The sequence below is a fragment of the Chiloscyllium punctatum genome, chromosome 43, assembly GCF_047496795.1.
Source record: "Chiloscyllium punctatum isolate Juve2018m chromosome 43, sChiPun1.3, whole genome shotgun sequence".
NCBI lineage: Eukaryota > Metazoa > Chordata > Chondrichthyes > Orectolobiformes > Hemiscylliidae > Chiloscyllium > Chiloscyllium punctatum.
The window spans coordinates 65,751,397-65,766,799 of NC_092781.1; positions in this window are offsets into that span (position 1 = coordinate 65,751,397).

Here is a 15,403-nt window from a genome sequence, read left to right on the forward strand (position 1 = left end):
CATACTCCATCTTGAATTTTGCGAGCGTGTCTGGGGCCACATAGACTCTATGAAGAATCTTCAACTGCATGGCAAGAGTCTTCTTGCAGATTGAAATCCTTCTTGCATTTACACAAATATCCTCCCCTATGTCCAAAGAGATCTGAATCCCATACTCTCTTTGCAGACCTCAGAAAGTCACAATGTCTCGTCTGAGAGGCCACTCTCCAACAAATGATAAAGGGTACTGACAGAGAGTGTGTTCTTAGCAATAAGCACCCTCTTCTCTGTATCGGATCTGTACTGGTCTGTTAAAAGCGTGGTTCTTTTCTGAATAACATCTCTGATCTGATAAAAAGAAAACAGAAGAGATCTCTACTCGGTAGTCTATAGTTATGACTTATTTGATCAAAGGACATCCTTGTTTCTCCCTCACATAAACTATCAAAGCAAGAAACACGCACGAGTTGTCCATAGTTTAAGCATGGAATCCAGTATTCCCCGTCGGATACATGGTACACCACGCTTTGGGGTAAGAAATGAGGTTTGGCTATGTTGCCTTCGATCGGACACATTGCCCTCCCTACTTTAAAGTTGTCGTTATTTATTGGGAAATGGTAATACTTCCTAACTGTCCTCATTTTGTCTATGAATAGCAGACTAATAAGGGAGCACTTTGCCTGAGAAGCTTCAATATCGAACCATATTGACACCGAGGCCTCACTAACATCGGGTAAAGAAGAGCTTAATTGATAGCTTTTAACATCCTGGAGATCTACTCCCCACAAACTGTGGGGTTGTTCTAATTTGGTTAACTTGATAAGGGGTCGCTTATGGTGACAAATCAGAGCTACATCATCCATTTAATCTCCTAAATGTCTGTCTGGGAAACATCAAAGAAAGCATTCACACGGGGTATAGCAAATAAGGAAGGGAATTCATGTTAATAAGAGCTATCTGACCCAGCCAGAATATTGGAAGTATTCAAAGATCTTGTTTAATTTTGTCAAACAAATGGACAAATTACACATTAAATATAAGTCCAAAGATAGGATTAATGAATATACCTAAATAGGGAACATCCCCATTAGCCCCGGACCATTGAAAAGGAAATCAGGATTCTCCCACGGCATCAGGTGTTTCCCTGAGTTTGCCCAGAGGCATGGCCTCTGACTTCGTAAAATCAATATTACAGCCGGAAAAGGCACCAAACGAACTGATGCATTGCATGAGGTGAGGTACCAAAACTGTGGGATTTAACAAAAAGTTAAGACCATCATCTGCAGACAGTGTAATTTTACGTGACTTCTATCCCACTTCTGTGGCAGATATGTTTGGGTCCCTGCAGATGGCCTTCACCAGTGGCTCCATCACCATCGTAAACAACACTGGTGTAAACAACCTTGTCGACTGCCTCTAGAAATATTAATTTTACAGGATCGCACACAGAGGGTCATTTTCAAGGACCCTCAGCCACTTGATAAAAACTTTGCCGAGACCAAATCTCTGCATCGAAAGAGATCATTAATACCTGCATAATTTGCTGTTGACACGCTTGGATCATATTGAGGAATCTCCTAACATTGTTGGAATACCTGCAGCCTTTTATAAGCCGCTATGGTATACTTTGACAATGGAAGGATAAATAGTTTCCATCCTCAATGTAAGGGACTCAGACAGAATTTTGAAATCAACATTTAGATGTGAGATGGGCCGATAGGAAGCACAATCTTTCGGTGTCTTCCTTTTCTTCAGAATAAGAGAGATATGAGCCTCTCTTAAGGATAGTGGGACGCAGTCGTGACTGTGAGAGTGACGAACATAGTAAACATCAGATCTGACAACAGGTTTATAAATTCCTCATAAAGCTCACGTGGACATCCGTCAGGACCGGGTGCCTTTCTGCCTGGAAGCTGCTTTACACCCTCCAGCACCGACAATGGTGAATGAAGGCAAGACGCTTATTTGGGGGTTACCCCTGGAAGGTCCAAGTTCTTGAAGAAAGATTCCATCTAAATCTATCTATCCCCATAATGCTTAGTCTGATATAATTCGGAGTAAAATCTCTGAAATGTTGCTTTAATCTTTATGGGATCACAGGAAAGGGTCCCAGTACCTTCCCTAGTTGAGGTAATGGCTTTGGGGTTCTCTTTTTCATCGGAAGATAGGCTAACGACTTGCCCGGTTTATCACGATGCTCAAACAGCCTTTGCTTTGCAAAAGTAAGTTCCTCCTTGACTGTCTGTGTGAGCGTGGAATTCACTGCAGACCGAAGCGTTGTGATCCTCTGCAGCCGAGCCACCGAGGGTCTATCAAAGTATGCCCTCTCGGCTGCCTTCAACCGTGCCTGGCCAAGTGTTCCTGCTCCAGCTTCTGCCGCACCCTAAGGAATAATTATTCCTTTGGCATAAGCCTTCGCAATTTTCCATAGAATGGATAGGTTACTGGTTGAATCTAAATTAATGGCTAAGAAAGATCTGAATTCATTACAGAAATACTCAATGTACTTACTATCCTTAAGAATAAAGGGATTCGCCAGTGTCTCGAACCTGCTATATTGCCCTTCATCTTAACCAATAAATATACTGCTGCATGGTCACAAATGGTAATATTCCCAATTGTACAGAACACCACTGAATCGAAGACTGCTGCAAGGTGTGGAAGAGATCAACTCTAGTGTGGCATTTCTGCGGGTTAAAGAAGAAAGTAAAATCCCTATTTATGAGGTGGATCTGCCTCCAAACATCCACCAGCCCCAGTTCCACACAAAAATCCACTAATTGCTTAGATTGGAAAGATGGTACTGGGAGCCTTTGGGCATGCTGTCCGCCGTGGGTGCAAAATAAAATTGAAATCTCCTCCTATGATAATGTTCTACGAAGAAAGATTGCTTAATTTGGAAAATGCATCTGTCAGGAATTTATAGCAGTGAGTCAGGGAGCAATAAACATTCAAACTACTGCTTTCTTCCCCATTTTGTTTTGAGGGTTATGATCCTCCAGTGGGTGTCTAATACAATCTACTAATTTAAATGAAAGATTTTTCCTCACCAGTATGGCTTCTCTCCTATTCCTAGTGTTAAAAGACGAGAAATAAACCCGATCAAATCCACCTTGCTGTAATGTCAAATGTTCCTTGTTATCAAAGTGCGTCTCTGCAATACGACAATATCCACCCTCTCCTTTTTCTTAACTGGCGAATGGCTCCCCTTAATGTTCCAGATACACCATTTAAGCACGACATTAGCCATTACACACTGAAACAATATTTGAACTCCAGAGAGGAGGAACTCGAATTACAAATTACTGAGCACCAATGAAAAAAGAATCATAGAGCTTAAGAAAACATACAAACTAATGCTACTACAACTAACAAGCTCTCAAAACGTTCCAAAACTAAATACATTCTAAAACAAAAAAAATACAAAGTGCCAGTGGCACTCAGGAGGGGCATTTACCCCCCGCCCACTGGGGGCATTTGCATGTCACAAATCTCTATCTTCTGCCCCATTATCAATACTGCATCCAGGGCAATTAATCACAAACATCGGGACTGAACTGCCCTTAGGTAGGTATTCAGTCATCACGATCACCTTCATAACTCTCTCCAGCTTGAGCCGAACCCGACACACAAACTAATCAAGAGAAAAATGAGTAGTATTACTAATGAAGAAGTTAAAAGTGTGTACTCTACCCACCCCCGACTATAATTTAACACTGCTTAATACCAGAAACGGTCAACAAACTTTCTTTTTAAAAAGGGAAACAAGGTTATCGCTTTCCATTAATGCATCCAGCCTACTTTAAAGTGCCCACAAAGTTTTCGCATCCTCTGGAGAGTTGGTGGATCTATTGAAAGATCCACTAGAGCATACGGAGCACCGCTGAGTTAATTAAGGAATACTGAATCTCAAGTTCCCTTAATCTTCTCTTGATATCATCAAAAGATTTTCTTTTCTGAATCACTGCCGCTGAAAAGACCTGAAAGAACATAATCCTGGAGCCCTCTTCGGGTCTCTTCCCTGTGTTCTGGAAGCTTCCCTAAATCTTTGTTTGTCCCTGCAACAATGTAATAGCACAAGGACAGGGTGAGGGCGTTGGTTGGAGTATAACCCGATGAACTGTCTCACTCTTCACCCGTCCCTCTTCAGCTTCGAAGTGAAGGAATCTCTGCAGCCAGTTCTCTCAAATAAAAACTCACTGGCTGATCACCTTATGTCCGGTCCAGCAGACGGATGATATGAACACTCTTCATCCTGCCCCTGCTCTCGAGGTCGTCACCTTGTTTAGTTAAGGTACGGACCGATTTTTCAAGGGTGAGGATCCGCTCCTTACAGGAATCGATCACAGTCTCTGCCCCTACAGTTTGGCGCTCGACCTCATCTGTTCTGTTTCCAAGGCTTTCAAGTTGCTGTTCATGTTTTTGTAGCACTGCTGAGAGTGGTTCTATCTTCCTGCTGATTGTTTCTTCAATCATGGTTTCAATCATTTCCCGTAACTTGGTGAACTCGGTGACCAAGTCCTAGTGAGTAACTCGGTCCATTGAATGAGCAGAGAGTGTTACAGGTGCGGCCACAGACATGCTGAAAGCTTCTGACGGGTGTACTGCGTGTTGGGACTTACTCGATCCTTTCCAATGTTTTGTCATTTCCACTTGACAAAATGGCATTAGTAAGGAATCTGTAGCTCTTTTAGTGTTCAATTGTAAGTAAATGACTATGGTGGGGTGGGGTAGAGCATTATTGTGGTACAGAGATCAGCAAAGCTGACCTTTCAGATCGCTGCCATCTTGTTTCCCCTATAAAACTTTATCGATGTTATCATTTCGTTTAATTCCTAGATATTCTGGAGCCGTGTCATTCAGTACCACTGTCTACATTTTCCCCAACACTGCACATTGCTGCACACTCCTCGATAATCCTTGACTCATCTGTGATTCGTGAACCTTGCCTCAAAAATATTCAATATCTCTGCCTCGAATGGTCTGCAGGGAAGAGTGTTCCAAAGACTCACTACACCCTGAATAAACAAAAATAAACAGACTAATCGGTAATTTACCATTGCCAATCAAACTAAGCTGCACATCTTTGAACTGTGGGAGGAAAGTAGAAAACTGGGAAGAAACACACACAGACACGGGAAGAATGTTCAAACTCCACATAGAGTGTGGGACGAAGTTGGAATTGAGCTTAGCTCTTTGCTGATATGAGGCAGCAGTGCTTACCACAAATCTAACATGCTGCTCCATTAGCCCTATCAGTTACGTGCGGCTGACGAAAGAAATCTGCCTGACTTGTTCCTGTCACTGAACCTGACCCCGTCTGAGACCTTTATCATCGGTCATATCACCGACCCGGTTACATTTAAAACTTGTTGTGAGCAGTGGAGGAGTGGGACTAGAAAATGAAACAGTGACACCCTCCAACCTCAGTCAGAACCGGAGTGAGGAAAAATTCACAAAGTCGGATTTCACTCAAGTGAAATTCCCTTCCCCAGAAGTTTGAGAAAGCTGAATCTTTATATTATATCGAGGCTGGCTTCGTCTGATTTTCCATGTGCAGGTGAATCAGGGATAATGGTGCAAGGAGAGAAAAGTGCAGCTGGGACCACAATGAGATGAGCCATGACCTTATTTACTGGTGGGATAGTGTCAAAGGGCCGTTTAGCCCACTCGCATCCCTCAGCCCTATGTTCTGCTGTTCCAATCAGCCCTTCAGACCTGCTACAAACAGGGAGATTGAAGCCACGCCGATGGTTAGGTGTAGTTTCGGAAATGCATTTGTAAATTCCAGGCTTCCCCATTCTGTAACTTCTGCTCTGGAATTGCTTTGAATGCAGATCTCATATCCCATTCAGGATTAACTCAGGCAAATTTTCTCCTCTCCTGAATGCAATATTGTACAACACGACTTCCAGGAAAATAACCAATTACTTTCCAAAAGCATGACATAAAAAACTAAGAATTAGGAACATGAGACGGCTATTTGGCCCCTCAAGACTGAATTCTCATTCAATAAGAACATGGCTGATCTATTTCCGGGCTCAACTCCACTTTCCTACCCAATTCCTTGTATCCCTCCACAACTCCCTGGGTTAGGGAATTCCAGACATTCACTACCTTCTGAGAGAGTTCATCATTTTTCACCTCAGATTGAAATCGATGTCCCTTATTCAGTATCTACCACCTCGAGTTCGAGACTCAGGGGAAACACCTTCTCAGCATCTACCTTGTCAAGCCCCCTCTGTATCTTGTACATTTCAGTAATATCACTCTCATTCATTTCAACCACAATGAATAATCTCCTCACCATTTTAAATGTATTCAATAATTCAACCCTTCCATCTCAGGAAGCCGCCTCATGAGCCAAACTAGTTAATTGCTGCATCAGCATGCAGACGTTACATTTCATACTCAGGAACACTCCAATCTCTCCTGTTTTGGGATTCCTCTTCATTAAATAGCAGCCTGCATTTTGGTTCTCAAAGTCATCCACAAACTCCAATGTATATTGCACTCAGCTCCGGCCGTCAGGCTATCAGTATAGATTGTACATAACTGATGCCATCGGCCTGATATTTGTGGTAATCCAGTAGATACATCTTTATCATAAAGATCCATTAATCCTGACTCTCCGATTTCTATGTGTTAAGCAACCATTATCCCATGCAAATATATTATTTATCATACTACAAGCCTCTGTCTTGTGTCAGAACATTTATTTTGTGATACCTTGTGAAAACTTTCTGGAAAGCCTCATGTTGACCAGTGCCCTTTATCAAATCTGCTTGTCACTTTCTCAGGGATTCCTGATGAAGTGCTCCTGCCCGAAACATTGATTTTTTTCCTGCTCCTCGGATGCTGCTTGACATGCTGTACTTTTAGAGCATGACTCTAATCTTGACATTCTCAGGGATCTCCAAAACAGAATTTGTATGATTTTACAGAGCAAAATTAGTATCCCCTTTACAAAACCATGCCAACTCTGCGTTAAGCTTTTCTAAGTGCCCTGCAATGCCTTCCTTAATAACAGGCTCTAGCAGATTCCCAGCAATAATGGTTAGGCTAAATTATTCCTGCGTTCTGTCTCATTCCTTTCTTGAAGACAGGCGCCACATTGGACGTTCTCCAGTTTCACTGGAACACTCCTGCAATCCAAAGAGTTATGGCATATTTCACACAATGCCACTAGTCACTCTGTGACCACTTGTTTTAAAATTAACTGTGAATTACTGCTGACCTGCCTCCCCTTATTCTTATCTGTTAGATAAATACCTTGTTCCTTTTGTTAGAGACAGTTCAATAACTTCCCTCCTGTTGCCATTTTGTTTATACCATTGACATGCTTACAGTACTTTCCTCATGAGGAGTGATTTAAAATACTAGTGTAAATTATCTGCTTGTTCCCTGTGGTCAGTTCTCCAGTAACACCCTCCTAATGGCCTCAATGTACTTTCCTCACTTCACTTCCCCCTCAGCTCACACACACATCTTCAAGCTTTTTTTATGTTGACAGAAAAGCTCATGATGCTTGTTTTAATATTTCTTACCAATTTATTACATCATCTCTTTTCGTACATTTTCCTTAATTTCTACATCCATCCAGTCATATAGCGCTCAAACAGACCCTTTGGTCCAACTTGTCCATGCTGACCAGGTTTTCTAAATTATACTAATCCCAGCTGCTTGCACTTGGCCCAAATGCCTCTAAACTTTTCCCATTCATATGTTGGTCCAAATGTCTTTGAAATATTGTAGCTGTACTTGCATCGCCCACTGTTTCTCTGGCAACTCATTCCATAATACATCACACTCTGTGTAAAAATCTTTGTCCCTTTGTCCCTTTTAAGTTTCCCCCCTTCCACCTTAATGCTATGCATCTGTGTTTGAACTCCCCGATCCTACAGAAAGAACCTTCGCTATTCACTCTATCCATGCCTCCCATGATATTATAAACTTCTAGAATGCCACCCTTCAAACTCGTACACTCCATCTGATACTAACTTCAAGATCAAACGTTTAACGATAAGCACTGCAAATCTGAAAGAATATTAAAAATGACAGGTGTACAAAACAGCCCAAACTTCATACTGTTAGTTTTGCTCTATGTTACAAAACTAAGGCAGCATGAAACTCATACTAGTGCCAATAAGAGGTCAAGCACGTGAATTCCATCGTGTGAAGGCAGTGATGATGTGTACTGTGAAAACGTATAGATCTAGATCTATATAATACCACATTGTCGACATTCTCTCTCCTGTTCTCCCTATGGCCTTGTGTGGTTGTGTCTTCTTTATCTTACACTCAACGGGAGTGAACCCCTTTCCCCCATTCACACCTTAATTTAAACCCATTTTGCATCATATTCTCGTTCACCACTGATAATAGCCCGATTATCTTTTGCCACGCCCTCTTTTCCAAATCACCCATCCCCCATCTCCGGCAAGGGATTAAAAAGCCAACCCTTTTCAGTTCAGAACAAGTCACATTGGACTTGTTACGCTAACTCTGTTTCTCTGTCTCTGCAGATGCTGCCAGATCTGCTGAGGTTCTTCAGAAACGAATAGGCACAGCACAAATTTTCAATGAAACAAATAACTATGGATACTGGAAATAAATACAAAATAAATACAAAAATTGCTGAAGAAACTGCGGGCTTTGTAGAGGTCCACTGGACTCGAAAGATTAACTCTACATTCTCTCCAGAAGATGCCGCCAGAGCTGCTTTGTTTCTTCAGGAATTTCTGTTTTTGAACAAGTTCCAATGACGTGTTTGAAAGCTGCTCAAACGCCCTGTCCAACACGGAGTGCCCTACACTGGGAACTGAAGTGCACACATTCATTCGCTCAGAAACTGCATAAGGCTGATATCACTGACACCACAGAGCTCTTACTCATGGTCATGGAGAAAACCAGAGGGAAACACATTTAATTCAAACGCAAATGGCACGACAAGCAAGGAAAAGATTCAGATGAACATGTTAAAGGGTTTGAGTAATATAACAAATTGGAAGCATGGCACCAAGGAGAACCATCAGCAGAATGAGAATATGAAAATGGAAATATTACTGCATCATAAACCAGGTGCGGTCACTGAGTACACGGCTGATCGGTGACTGGGTCTCGATGTGAACTGGGGGACAGTCAGTAGAATTGAATTGCAGATATTGCAGCTCAAACTGGGCTTTCATGTGATGCTGTAGACAACAGTAGCAACAGAAGCAGGATTGTATTCAAACATAATCTGTATCATTTTCCCCAGGATATTCCATCAGTCTACCATTACCATTAAGCCGAGCGATGGTTCAGTGACGAGTGTGGGTGAACATGCCACGGTCAGAACCATGTGTACCTAAAGCTGATCACAACCCATTACAGCTACCACACTTGAATGGTTTCATTCCAAAGAGCAGAAGTGACATCTGATAGAGAGGACGAAATGATCCCAAGACCAACAGATCAGATTTAAGCTCTGCAGTGCTGCCACATCCAGACATAAATGTCGATGTACTATTAAAAAACTTACTGGAGGAGGGGACACCAGAAATATCCCCATCCTAAATAATGGAACAGCCCTGCACATCAGTGAAAAAGACAAGGATGTAGTATCTGCACCATCCTCAGCCAGAGGTGTTGAAAGGATGATCCACCTCATCCTCGCCATGATATCCACAGAATCACAGATGGCAGTGTTCACCCAATTCGATTCGCTGCATGTGACATGAAGAAACCGCTGAACACAGTAGATACGAAAAAGGCAATGGACCCTGACCCCATTCCTGCAATAGGACTGAAGACTTGTGCTGCACAACAGGGCCGTGTCCCTGGGGAAGCTGTTTCATTCCAGCTCCAACTCTGACAACTCCATGGCAATGTGGAAAATTATCGAGGAGAAAGTGAGGACTGCAGATGCTGGAGATCAGAGCTGAATATGTGTTGTTGGAAAAGCGCAGCATGTCAGGCAGCATTCAAGGAACAGGAGAAGGGTTCATGCCTGAAACGTCGATTCTCCTGCTCCTTGGATGCTGCCTGACTGCTGCGCTTTTCCAGCAACACATTTTCAGCAATGTGGAAAATTACTCAACTATGTCTGGTCCCCTAATAGGTGAATAATTACATTCTGACCATTTACCACCCCCTCAGTCCCTTCACGATAATCAAATTGGTGGGAGTTCTTTTTGACAGAGCTGTCAAGCAGTCCAGAAATAACTCGCTCATTGTAGTTTTCGATAGTGGCGATGGTGCTGTTGTGGAAATGTCACTGGATTACTAATCCAATACAGGATAAGGCTCTGGCAGCTGGTGGTAGTTAAAAACAATTAATAAAATATCAAGATCTAGAATCTGGTGATTGTAACAGTGACCTTGCATCCAATGTTGATTGTAAACTTCGATCTCATTCCCCAATGTACTTTCAGGAAGTGAACCTCCCGTGCTTTCTTTGTATGGCCTAAAAGTGACTCCAGACACAAAGACATGTGATAAACTCTTCAATGGTCCCTGAAATGGCCAAGCAAGACACTCAATTGTATCACACTGCTCCGAGGTCTTAAAGGAAATAAACAGAGAGAATACCCGGCACCAACCTCGATATCAGAAAAGGGAATGGGAATCACAGTCCTGTTGACCCTGCAGAGTCCTCCTTCCTAACATCTGAGAGCTTGTGACAACATTTACAGAGCTTTCCCACAGGCTGCACGAAAACATCGGGAAAGGAGTAGGTCATTCAACACATTGAGCCTTCCCCATTCTAGTTCATTGAGAAAATCTCCTCAGTGCAGTTTTCCCGACACAGTGTTCATATGTATTAATATGTTTAAACATTGTGAAATATAAAATAAGTACTGTTGTAGACCTTCAGTCGATCAATCTTGCTCCTCGATTCAATATACAGGCAGTTCTCTGATAACACGTGCTTATTAAACGTGATTTGTCTGCAATGCGATTCGTGAATTGCGCACCTTTTTTCTATAAATTTTACTCCCGCTCACTGTGACGCGACTCCTTGCCAGGCACCAGGTGAACAACAAAACCCAGCTTCAGGATCCTCTGTCTGCCAAATGCACCCTGTGAATGTTCAGGTAAAACAGGAATGAAATCCGCTCTGCAAGCTTTGAACCTGAGCTTGAAACGGGGAATTGCTCTATCCAATTAGAAGGAACTTTATTTCAAACAGGGGGAGAATCTTCAGGAGAACTGGAATTCCATGTTGGCATCACGTGGTCAGTCAGTCCTGCGCACTTTCTGGTGAAGAGCTTGGTGAAAGGTGCAGGGATGTAGCTAGTGACGGCATTGTCATTATTAGCACTATTTCATTACAAAATATGATTTAAAGGTTTAATTAGACTGTGCTAGTGTGTGTTAGACTAACTTTAATTTTTGTTTTTTACTGATATTTTGCAGTTCGCCCATTATCCTCTTTTTCCCACAGACCACATCATTAATATTGCATGATTTTCTGCAACACAGTGATGCACAGGAACACACCACCACGTTATTGGACAACAACGTGTGATGGTATCTGATCCTCTATCTTCATACCATACCCTGCTGTCTCCCTATCCCTTTAGTTTCCAGAAATCCACAGCCTGATCTGGGAGATAGTACCCCAGGTTCACCAGTCTCTGGGTGCAAACATTTATTCTCATCTCAATGCAGAGTGGCCTGTCTGTACATAATACTGTGGTCCCTTGTTTTGAAGTCCCAGCCAGGGGAATTCTCACCCCTGTTTCCAATCTGTCTCGCCCTAACAGTGTTTTATATATCTCACTGAGATCTCCACTCATTTTCCTAACGCCCATGGAATACAGGCATAGCCGCCCCAAACTCTGCTCTCACAACAAGCCTATCATCCCAGAGATCAGTCTGGTTATCCTTTACTGCTCTCCCTCAATGTCAGGTTTCTCCTTTATTTGGTAAGGAGACCAACACTGCACACAATACTGCACAATGTTCCAGATGAGGTCTCACCAAGGCCCTGCTCAGCTGCATTAAAACACCCTTACTCCTGGATTCAAATCTCCTTGAAATGAAGGTGAATACACGATTTATCTGCCTATCTGTTTTCTGCTCTGCAAAATTGCTTTCAGTGACCAGTGCACAGGGAGATCCAAATCCTTTTCAATGTTACAGCTCCCCACATGTTGGGTCTGTGTACACTGGTCAGTGTGCCAATGCCATTCCCAGTATTGACTTCTCAATTCAGATCTCATTGGATAGAGCTCTTAAAGATAGTGGAGTCAAGGGGTATGGAGATAAGGCTGGAACAGGATACTGATTAGGAATGATCAGCCATGATCATATTGAATGGCGGTGCAGGCTCGAAGGGCAGAATGGCCTACTCCTGCATCTATTGTCTATTGTCTATTGTCTATTGCCCTACACTGACTTCGGAGGGCTGCACAGAAGGAAACAAAAATGCAGCTTAAGTTCCTTTACAGATCAACATTTTTCAAACAATCCCTTTTCAAATGATAGGCTCGCGTTCTGTTTTTACCATCAAAGGTCACAATATCACATATCCCCCATAGACCATATTCCACCCCCCCCTCCTCCCCATTGCTCTCCATCTACCATGTATTTACCCAGACACTCCACTTGTCGCAATCACCTTGCAGTTTTTTTGGCATCCTGCTCACCCACTCAAAATCCGATATTGTTTAGTGCCATCAACAAACTTGGAAATATTGAATTTGATCCATTCAACAAAATATATGTTGTGTATTGGGAATAGCTGGAGCCCAAACCCCGATCCTCGCTATATCCTCCAAGCCTTCCTTTCAAATAAACCCATTGTTTTATTCCTACTCACTGCTTCCTGCCCGCTCTCCCATTCTAAAACCATATTAGTCCCAGTCCCAGAGGATTTAATTTGCATTATAGGCTTGGGGCTTTATCATCTGTTATAGCACCTCCCCCAGAAAATCCTCATGCTCTATCTCCAAATAAGGCTCAGGCACTACCACTCTCACTATTGAATTCAGCAACTTCCTTCCCAGAATTTCTCTATCACCTACGCAATACGCCCACACATTAATAATACTATATGGATTCAAAACTGTCGACTGCCTCATTCCGGACACCTCACAATTCCTCCCAGATCAACCTCCACCAGCACTAACAGCAAGGCCATCCACGCCTGCCCTCACTCCTTCCATCCCTTTCTTCTATTCCAAGAGTAACAGCCTGAAATAGGACAGAAATGGCCAAGCTGGGTGGTGGAGTGCCCAATATCCATTCCCTCACCAGCCCCCCCCCCCCCCCCCCCCACACCCGCCATGTGGGGCAGAACCTAGTACAAGATGAAGCGGACTGGGATGCCTCGCATGAAATTTGTGGGACGTCCATGTCCACTGACCGATTCAGGAGCAGTGCTCAGTGAAAGACAATTCTCACTGTAAACACACTGGCATTTCGAACGACAGTCATTTAACTCCCCCCCCCACCCCCCACCAAATACAGTTACCTCACTGCACAGAGATGTAGACACAGAAATGCACAGAATTATTGGTATCAACACAATATACGAACAAACACAAAATATACAAGGGAATAGGCATACAAACATAGAAACACACGCAGACATATAGAGTCACACACAAATAGACACAAACATAGATAGAAACACACAGGCTGATACACAGAAAGATAAACATAGATGCACAAATACACAGATGACAAGCAGATGGACAAATATACGCACACGTAGACAATGATACAAATTGATAAGTTTTTTGTTTTATAACGGGATCAAGGATTCTTGGGGTAAGGCAGGAGAATGAGGTTGAGGAACATTCAAGAAATTATTGAATGGCATATCAGACTCGATGGGCTGAATGGCCTCATTCTGCTCCTTTTTTCATGTGGTGCTATGATAACAGGTATTCTCTTCCTGAGACAACAGCAGAGGCTGGGTTTGATATATATTCGATTGGAAATGTTCAATGGGAATGTGGGACAGGTTTGGAGTCCGGAATGGTTTATGTTTATTCCTAATTATTCTGTCCTTATATCTGCAAAGAGGTGGTGATTTGATGTTCAGTTAACATAGCGTTAAAATAACAGGGCCCACAAAGAATTAAGGACGTACCTTTCACTTTAGTGTTGAGCTAAATGTGGTGTCCTCATCTTCAGGGAGTAGTAAACACTCGTTTATAGAGTCATAGAGATGTACAGCATGGAAACAGACCTATCAGTCCAACCCGTTCATGCCGACCAGATATCTCAACCCAATCTAGTCCCCCCTGCTGGCAACTGCCCATATACCTCCAAAACCTTCCAATTCGTATACCCATATCAAAATGCCTCTCAAATGTTGCAATTGTACCAGTCTCCACCACTACCTCTGGCAGCTCATTCCATACAAGTACACCCTCTGGGTGAAAAACGTTGCCCCTTAGGTCTCTTTTGTATCTTTCCCCTCTCATCCTAAACCTATGCCCTCTAGTTCTGGACTCCCCGACACCAGGGAAAAGACTTTGCCTATTTACACTATCCATGCCCCTCAAAATTTTGTAAACCTCTATAAAGTCACCCCTCAGCCTCCGATGCTCCAGGTAAAACAGACCCAGCCTGTTCAGCCTCTCGCTTTAGCTCAAATCCTTGAACCCTGGTAAAATCTTTGTAAATCTTTTCTGAACTCGTTCAAGCTTCACAACATCTTTCCGATAGGAGCGAGACCAGAATTGCACGCAATATTCCAACAATGGCCTCACCAATGTCCTGTACAACAGCAACATGACCTCCCAACTCCTGTACTCAATACTCTGACCAACAAAGGAAAGCATACAAAACGCCTTCTTCACTATCCTATCTACCTGCGACTCCTCTTTCAAAGAGCTATGAACTACACTCCAAGGTTTCTTTGTTCAGCTACACTCCCGAGGACCTTGCCATTAAGTGTATAAGTCTGCGCTCGACTGATCTGTGTTGAACAGGAGAGTCAATGTTTCTTGGGAACAGACAGGAGACGGATGGACAGACACACTCGGATCAGCCATGAACATTCTGAATGGTGCAGCCAAATGACCAACCATTGTCCCTACCCCGTGTGTTGTTCCCTCAATCCACCCTCGAGGCTATTACATGGTAGGGGACCACCCCATTCAATCAGACAGGATCGATACAATGAGACAGGAGGAGACCATTCTGTCACTGTAAGGAATTGCACAGCAATATAGAATGAAGTCATTGAGCTCGTTGAGTACATTACACAACCCAGCAGGAGGCCATTCAACACGCCTGAACGGCTACCCAGGAGCAGGGAACATTGACTCTCCTGTCCAGCAAAGATCAGTCGCTAACAGGAAACCGAGAGTAGAGACAAATGTTTATTTTCAGGCTGCAAAGCTGTAACTGATGGAGTGCCTCAGAGATCACTGTGGGGTCATCAATTATCAACAATTTGTATCCAAGATCTGGAGGAAGG